The 7,318-nt window shown below is 45.4% G+C and overlaps 1 protein-coding gene across 2 annotated transcripts in view; it reads left to right on the top strand.

Moving 5' to 3' along the window:
* Positions 1 to 418: 418 nt before the first annotated feature.
* Positions 419 to 7,318, top strand: part of TMEM219 (transmembrane protein 219) — a 28,871-nt gene continuing 21,971 nt past the window's right edge. The window contains exon 1 of one of the 2 annotated variants that reach the window (XM_089657685.1): positions 419 to 517. The gene's annotated coding sequence lies outside the window, so the exon portion shown is untranslated. Of the gene's footprint in view, positions 518 to 647; positions 665 to 7,318 lie in introns of those variants that run through there. The other variant, XM_089657686.1, reaches the window with a different exon arrangement.

Genomic DNA, 7,318 nt, shown 5'->3' with positions numbered 1-7,318 from the left:
TGGGGGTACATTATATGACGACATGCGGTGCCAGGGGTACATTATATGAGGACACGCGGTGCTGGGGGTACATTATATGAGGACACACGGTGCTGGGGGGACATTATATGAGGACACAAGGTGCAGAGGGACAATAGTGGGGGACGCACAGTGCCGGGGGTACTTTAATAGCACAGGACAAGAAGGGCCAGGCTTTTACTTCTAATGTACAGAATATGTACACAGATGGATTCTACTGTTGGAAATTGTAAAAGAACACAAAGTAGGCCATTTTCTGTTCCAAAAGCCCTTAAAAACAGTTGGCACAAGAAGCCACGTCGAGCATAACACAAACCAACAAAATGGCGGAATTTCCTCCGGCGGGGACACCTAGGAATAGCCCGGCCACCTTCCAGTTTCCATGGTGAAGCCAGGGGCACGTGGCGCCGACGTGGAGCCGCCGCCATTTTGTTGTAGCTCGGACGTCAGGCGGCCCTCTACGCATGTACCGGGGACCGGGGAGAGCACCGCTAGGCGGGTATGGACGGCTGGGGGGCTGGTGTGTGAGAAGGGTGAGGGGGGGTACATGGCCGCGGTGGGCAGTACAGACACTGCTGGTGGTCGGTGAGCGCTGGAGAGGGAGGAGCCAGCAGCGGCTGTTCGGCCTCTCCCACAATGCACCGCGGTGAGATCACGGGCTGAGCATATGGGGTCTGGTTTGGTGATGTGGAGATGGCTTGTTGCCCGTGGCAACCAGTTAGAGGCCTAGTGTCAGAAATCAGAGATGGAAGCTGATTGGTTGATATGGGTAACAGGACATTTTCACATAAAACCTGTAAATAATGACTTAGGAAGAGGCAAGTAATGCATTGTAGAGAGGAACTACAAGTGCCAGCCAGCACTGCTACACTGGCATAAGGAGGAATAAAACATCTTTAGAATTACCAGCATGCAAAAATGTAACAAAGGCAGACATTTTGAGTTGTCACCAGAACAGGAATAGAGGGGAGATCTTCCGATGGGGACACTGGTTCTGGTGACTGGCAGGGATTTCTCCTCACTTCCTGTTGTAGTGATGGGACAGGAAGTGAAGGGAAATCTCCCGGATGGGACAATACCCTTCCCTTATTCTACCCAAAAACCTTTGCCTTTGCTTCTACTCTATGTTTGTAATCATTACCCGTCTATGAGGCAGCGGCCTATCACACGGCAGCGGATGGTGAAATGAAACCAGAGGACTTGGAGGGATGCCGTACCAATGGATCCGGTTTGGATGGTCATATACATGAAATGGGGGGAAACCGCGACCACGCGACATCCAAGTAAAAAGGTCTCCGCATACAATAGAAAATGACGCGGCTGGCCCTGGTGACCTTCACCTGCAGGTGTCACTGGTCTGACTGTCATGCTGATCCTCTGGCTTTCTGGGAGCAGTCCTGTGACCCCAATACCGGATTGAAACCAGACGGAGGTCTGCAGTGGCAGCCTACATCATTCAGGACGGGTCCCTGACAAGGGGTGGGGGGGGTGACCCTGACTTGGACCCATAGGCTACAACAGGGGTGCTCAACCTTTTGAAGAGGGCCACCTAAAACGGAACTGCTCTTCCTCCTGCTCCGCCCCTTCTTAACGTTTTTTTTTTGGGGGTGGGGAGGGTTACCTGGTTTTGACAGATACTCGCTCCCCCACTTCTGGTGAGATCGCCTCTGCGATCTGAATGGAGGCCCGCCCCCTCCTTTCCCTGCAGCCTTCTGGGACATGTGAAAGGTCAGAAAACTGCGCATGCGCAGTGAGCAGCTGGCTGCCCATACTTAGGCTCCGTTCACACCTATGAAGTTTGCTTTTTGCAGATCGTTTTGCATTTTTCTACATGCATTTTTGATGTGTTTTGTTCAGCTCTCTTTTTTTTTTTGTTAAAGTGGAATTTTTTTTATTGGCCAGAATAAAAATGCAAAATTCAAAACTCACTACCATGCATTTCACACGGTTTCTTCATTGAACTCTGTTGTAGCAAAAAACGCTGCTTTTGGCTTTTAAAAAAGTCCCCGACCCTTGCCAAAAACGCAGCAGCTCAAAAAAGCATCGAGGTTAAGGTGTCCCACAGGAAACCATGTTAAATGGACTGTAGTGCATTTCTGCAAAAAGCACTAAAACCCGCATTGGTGTGAACGGAGCCTTAAAGTGATTATAAAGGCTTTTTTTTTTTCTTTTAAATAACAAACATGTCCATACATACCTGCAGAGCGGCCTCGATCCTCCTCTTCTTGGGGCCACCGCCGGCGCTCCTGGCCCCTCCCTCCTGTCGGGTGCCCCCACAGCAAGCAGCTTGCTATGGGGGCACCCGCTGCTCTGTGTATCCATTCACACACGGAGTCACGACTCAGCCCGCCCCCTCTCTCTTCTCATTGGCTCACTGGCTGGGATTGACAGCAGTGGGAGCCACTTCTGTCTCTGCCAATGAGAAGAGGGAGTCCCAGGATAGCCAAGACTCCAGTTCTGGATCTAGAGGGGGCTTAGGTAAGTACTGAGGGGGGGGGGGGGGGTGGCTGCACTTAGAAGGTTTTTTACCTTCATGCATAGAATGCATGAAGGTAGAAAACTTTGAGCCTTTAGAACCACTTGCCGGGGACTGAATCCCGGTGAAGAAACCAGCCGGGTGAGGACGGCGTTGGATCCAGGGCTGGGTGAGTGTCCTATTACTAAAAGTCAGCAGCTACAGTCTTTGAACTTTAGACTGGAGAACTGCTTTAAGGGTCGGTTCACACTCCATGCGTTTCAGTTTCTTTTTTTTCTGCATCCAAAATGCACAGAAAGTAGGTGATCTGGTTGTAAATGTCATAGTTCACATGAGCACTTGCAGTTCCAGTTGCAGAAAAAAAAAAGTAGAACAGGCTGCATTTTTCCAGCACAGAACTGCACTGGAACGAGGTAAAATGCATAAAAAATGCACTGGAATGTACATGTCCCTTATGAACCACTTCTCGTCCGGCCGTTGTATATAAACGGTCGGGCGCATGTTTGTAAACGGCCTCCTTGCCCCCTGCTTGCCCCCTGGGAGCACGCAGCAACGCGCTCCGGTGCCCGCTGTGTCCTCCGGACACAGTGCAACACCGATCGTCGGACGGGACCTCTGTGCGAGGTCCCGATCATGTGATCACTGATTGGCCAATCAGTGATCACATGCAGAGTAGTAAGCAAGATATCAGTTCTGATATCATTGCTTACTACGTGTGAAATCTGTGAATGATCACAGAGGTCACATGGTAAAAGGCTATTCGCAACAGCCTTGTGCCATGTGACAAGCTGTGACCAATCACAGCTCACACAGTAGTTCTCAATGGCTGCAAGAATGCAGCCAGAGAAAAAGAGGAAATTATTGCTTTTACAGCCTTTATGGGTGTAAAAGCAATCAGTGTAAAAAAAAAAAAAAAATCTTCATCACCCCCCACAAGTAGTACAGTGTCACCATGGTGACACTGTTCTGCTAGGGTGACAGTATGTAAAAAAACAAAAACAAACCATAAATAATAATATTAAAAAATAAAATAAAAATGTAAAAAAAAATATTTAAAAATTATAATTTTTGGTTATAAACTAATTTGGGTTATTTTTATTTTACTAAAAAGTTAACAGAATAAATTTTGGCCAAGATTTATGATGAAATATTTATTTGCAAAATTTTATAAGAAAAACACTTTTTTTCAAAATTTTTGGACATTTTCATTTATATAGCAAAAAAAAATAAAAATCCCAGTGGTGAATAAATACCACCAAAATAAAGCTTTATCTGTCTCAAAAAAATGCAAATTAATATGGGTGAAATTAATATGATGAAAAAGGGGAAAAAATTAACCAAAACGCATCAAAAACGCTCATGCAGAAACGCATCCGGAATGCATCTGGACTGCCTTTCTATGGTGTGAGGGCAAATTCACACCAGTGCATTCATCTGCTTTTTTAGCGCAGATCAATGGAAGGACCTCTGAAAAAACAGTAATTTCCAATGTGTCCTATTGACACCATAACGCTGCGTTCATCTGCATTGCGCTAATATGCAACATGTATGCTTTTTAGTGGAACGAATGTAAGCGAATGTGTCCCGGAAATCCCAAGATCATGACGGGGGGCAGCAGCAGACAGGGGTTCCTAATTCTGCAAGATCCTAGAGTAGTTAAAGGATGAAAAACTTTCTTGGCCTCATCTGCTCAGCGGGAAGGGGGGCCGCGGCAGACTGGGGACTATTTCTCCATTTTTGGGGCGCCGTGGACTCCTGCGCATTAAACTAATGTCCCGGCCTCTTCTACATAAATCCACCGAAGCAATCCGGCCAGGAGTTTAGTTTATTAACCCCTTCATGGCTAAGGGTAAAACAAATCTAAATGCCTAAGCACAATTTTGCAACGTTGACATTTGTTAGTAAAACCGTACAGATCATCACAACTACTTTGTACATCCGTGTGGATTATACCGCGATTTTTTCAGGACAAATTGGGCTTTTATTTAGTGGTAAATGGTAATGGATATCTCCTTATATTTTTTTCTTTATCGAATGAAAACTGGCCCAAAAAAGTTAAAAGAAAAAAAAAAATTTTTAATTTAGCTGTGTGTTTCTTGTTACTACCATAACCTAACACTAAAGAACAACCCAAAATAAATTCTCCAGCTCTTGATGATCGCAGCGATACCATATATGTGTGTGTTATTTGTTGTTTGTACCCGGAGTACAGCCCAGAAACAATACACCGTGTTCCAAATTATTATGCAATTGATATTTTTCTCATTTACATAAATAATTGATGTAAATAACAGTCGGCATAATTCTCATGAGTTCTCAGAGTACAATTCAAATTTTATTGAACAAACCTCCTAATGATAACAGGATTTTTGTTCCAAATTATTCCGCACAGGAAGTTTCAAAACACTTTATAGGTTGTAAAGAACTGAAAATTGTCATTTGTTGTGTTTGCAGCATATTTACTGAAATCAAAAGCTATTTCAATCAAACTTTTCCCAACATTGTAACTTTGTAAACATTTGAACTGGTCACGTTACATTGTATCATAGGAGCCCTTATCTGATAGCAGATCACAAGTCTTGCATCCATTGAACTTGGGAGTTTTTGGACAGTTTCTGCTTGAATTTGTTTGCAAGATGTCAGAATAGCCTCCCAGAGCTGCTGTTTGGATGTAAACTTCCTCCCACCCTCATAGATGTTTTGCTTGAGGATGCTCCAAAGGTTCTCAATAGGATTGAGGTCAGGGGAGGATGGAGGCCACACCATGACTTTCTCTCCTTTTATCCCCATAGCAGCCATTGATGCAGAGGTATTCTTTGCAGCATGAGCTGGTGCATTGTCATGCATGAAGATGATTTTATTACGGAAAGCAAAGTTCTTCCTTCTGTACCAGGGAAGAAAGTGGTCAGTCATAAACTCCACATACTTTGCAGAGGTCATCTTTACACCTTCGGGGACCCTAAAGGGGCGAGACCAGCTCTGTTCCCAGGATTCCGGCCCAAAACATGACTCCACCACCGCCTTGCTGACGTTGCAGCCTTGTTGGAACAGGGTGGCCGTCCACCAACCATCCACTACTCCATCCATCTGGACCATCCAGGGTTGCACGGCACTCATCAGTGAACAGGACTGTTTGAAAATTAGTCTTCATGTATTTTTCTGCCCAATGCAGCCATTTCTGCTTGTGAGCATTGGTTAGTGGTGGCCGAATAGAAGGTTTCTGCACAGTTGCAAGACTCTGGAGGACTCTACACCTTGATGTCCGTGGGACTCCAGAGGCACCAGCAGCCTCAAATATCTGTTTGCTGCTATGTAATGGTATTTTAGCAGCTGCTCTCTTGATCCGATGCATGGATCTGGCAGACATCTTCCTCAATGTGCCTTTATCTGCACCAACCCGTCTGTGCTCTGAATCAGCCGCAAATCTCTTCATAGTGCGATGATCACGCTTACGTTTTCATGAAATATCGAATGTTTTCATACCTCGTCCAAGGCATCAAACTATTTCACTCTTTTCGGCAGCAGAGAGATCCTTTTTCTTCCCCATATTGCTTGGAAATGGTGCTCTGCTGGAACACCCTCCTTCAGTAGTTTTTCCTTAAATTGGGCTCACTGGCCAATCTAATTATCACAGGTGTCCGAGATTGTTTTCAGTGATCAAAAGAGCCCTCACACACAATGCCATCCATGAGTTACACTGAAAAACAAAATATTTAATCTTTGTGACACTTAAATAGAATTTGCATAATAATTTGGAACGCGGTGTAGTGCGCATTTTGTTTTTGTCTTTTTTTTTATATACCTAAAACACACTGACATTGACACTAACTGACACCAATTTTTTTTTAAATCCTGACCTTCGACCTTGACCTTTGGCCCTGACCTTGACCCACACACTAACCCTGGAACTGAACTAGATCAAACCTTTTCCTTATTTTTTAATATTTATTTATCTTTTTTTTTTTTTTTTTTTTTAACATTTTGTTTTCTCTCTATGCCAGGAGTTAGAGAGATACAATGTATCTCTCTCCTCCATTCATAGAGAGAGAAAAAAAACAAGGGGATTGGGCTGTACAGTGACTGATCACTGTGATAGCCAATCAGAGGCTATCACAGCGATCATGTGACCCGGAATCGGGAGTCCTGGGTCCTGATCGTTAGCTGTCAGTGACACCACGGTCTTTGTGCTGGGAGTGCGACGAGCGGTGTGCTCCCAGCACAAAGACAGGTACTCAAATATGTGGCCCCACGGAAAAAAGCCCAGTTCTGTGAGGCCGCATATTTGTGTGACGTCGGCGTCAAGGGGTTAATAAGAAACAGTGGTGCTACAGATTACTCTGCCACTCCCGAAAATGGAGAAATAGCCCCCAAGTCTGCCGCGGGGACCTCCCTTCCCACTGGGCAAATAATAAGGCCAGGAAAGTGTTCATCTTTTAACCACTCTAGGCTCTTGCAGAATTAGGAACCCCTATCTGCTGCTGCCTCCGCCCTGATCTCGGAGTTCTGGGACACTGGCGGGGACTGAGGAATGGCGGGACATCATTCAAAAATTTGTGATTGTTCTGGACAATCCGTGACAGTTGGCAACTATGCATTGGGATCCAGGGGAAGATGTAGACATAAACAAACTGCCACTGCAACTCATAATGACCTCCAATCAGTGGTGTATTTAGGTTTTGTGCTGCCCTACGCAACGCAAAACTCAAATCCCCCCCTTCCCCTGCAGAGAGAACCTGATATTGACCAACAACACCCCTGAGTCGGGCTCTGCATACACCATCAAGCAGCCTACAGCCTCTCTTGGATCCCACCTGGTCCCTATGC

The sequence above is a fragment of the Staurois parvus genome, unplaced genomic scaffold (genome assembly GCF_062004578.1).
Source record: "Staurois parvus isolate SC_StPar_1 unplaced genomic scaffold, SC_StPar_1.0 ptg001021l, whole genome shotgun sequence".
In the NCBI taxonomy this organism is placed as follows: Eukaryota; Metazoa; Chordata; class Amphibia; order Anura; family Ranidae; genus Staurois; species Staurois parvus.
Note: the sequence above shows the minus strand (reverse complement) of the source record. Positions and strands in the feature narration are given on the sequence as shown.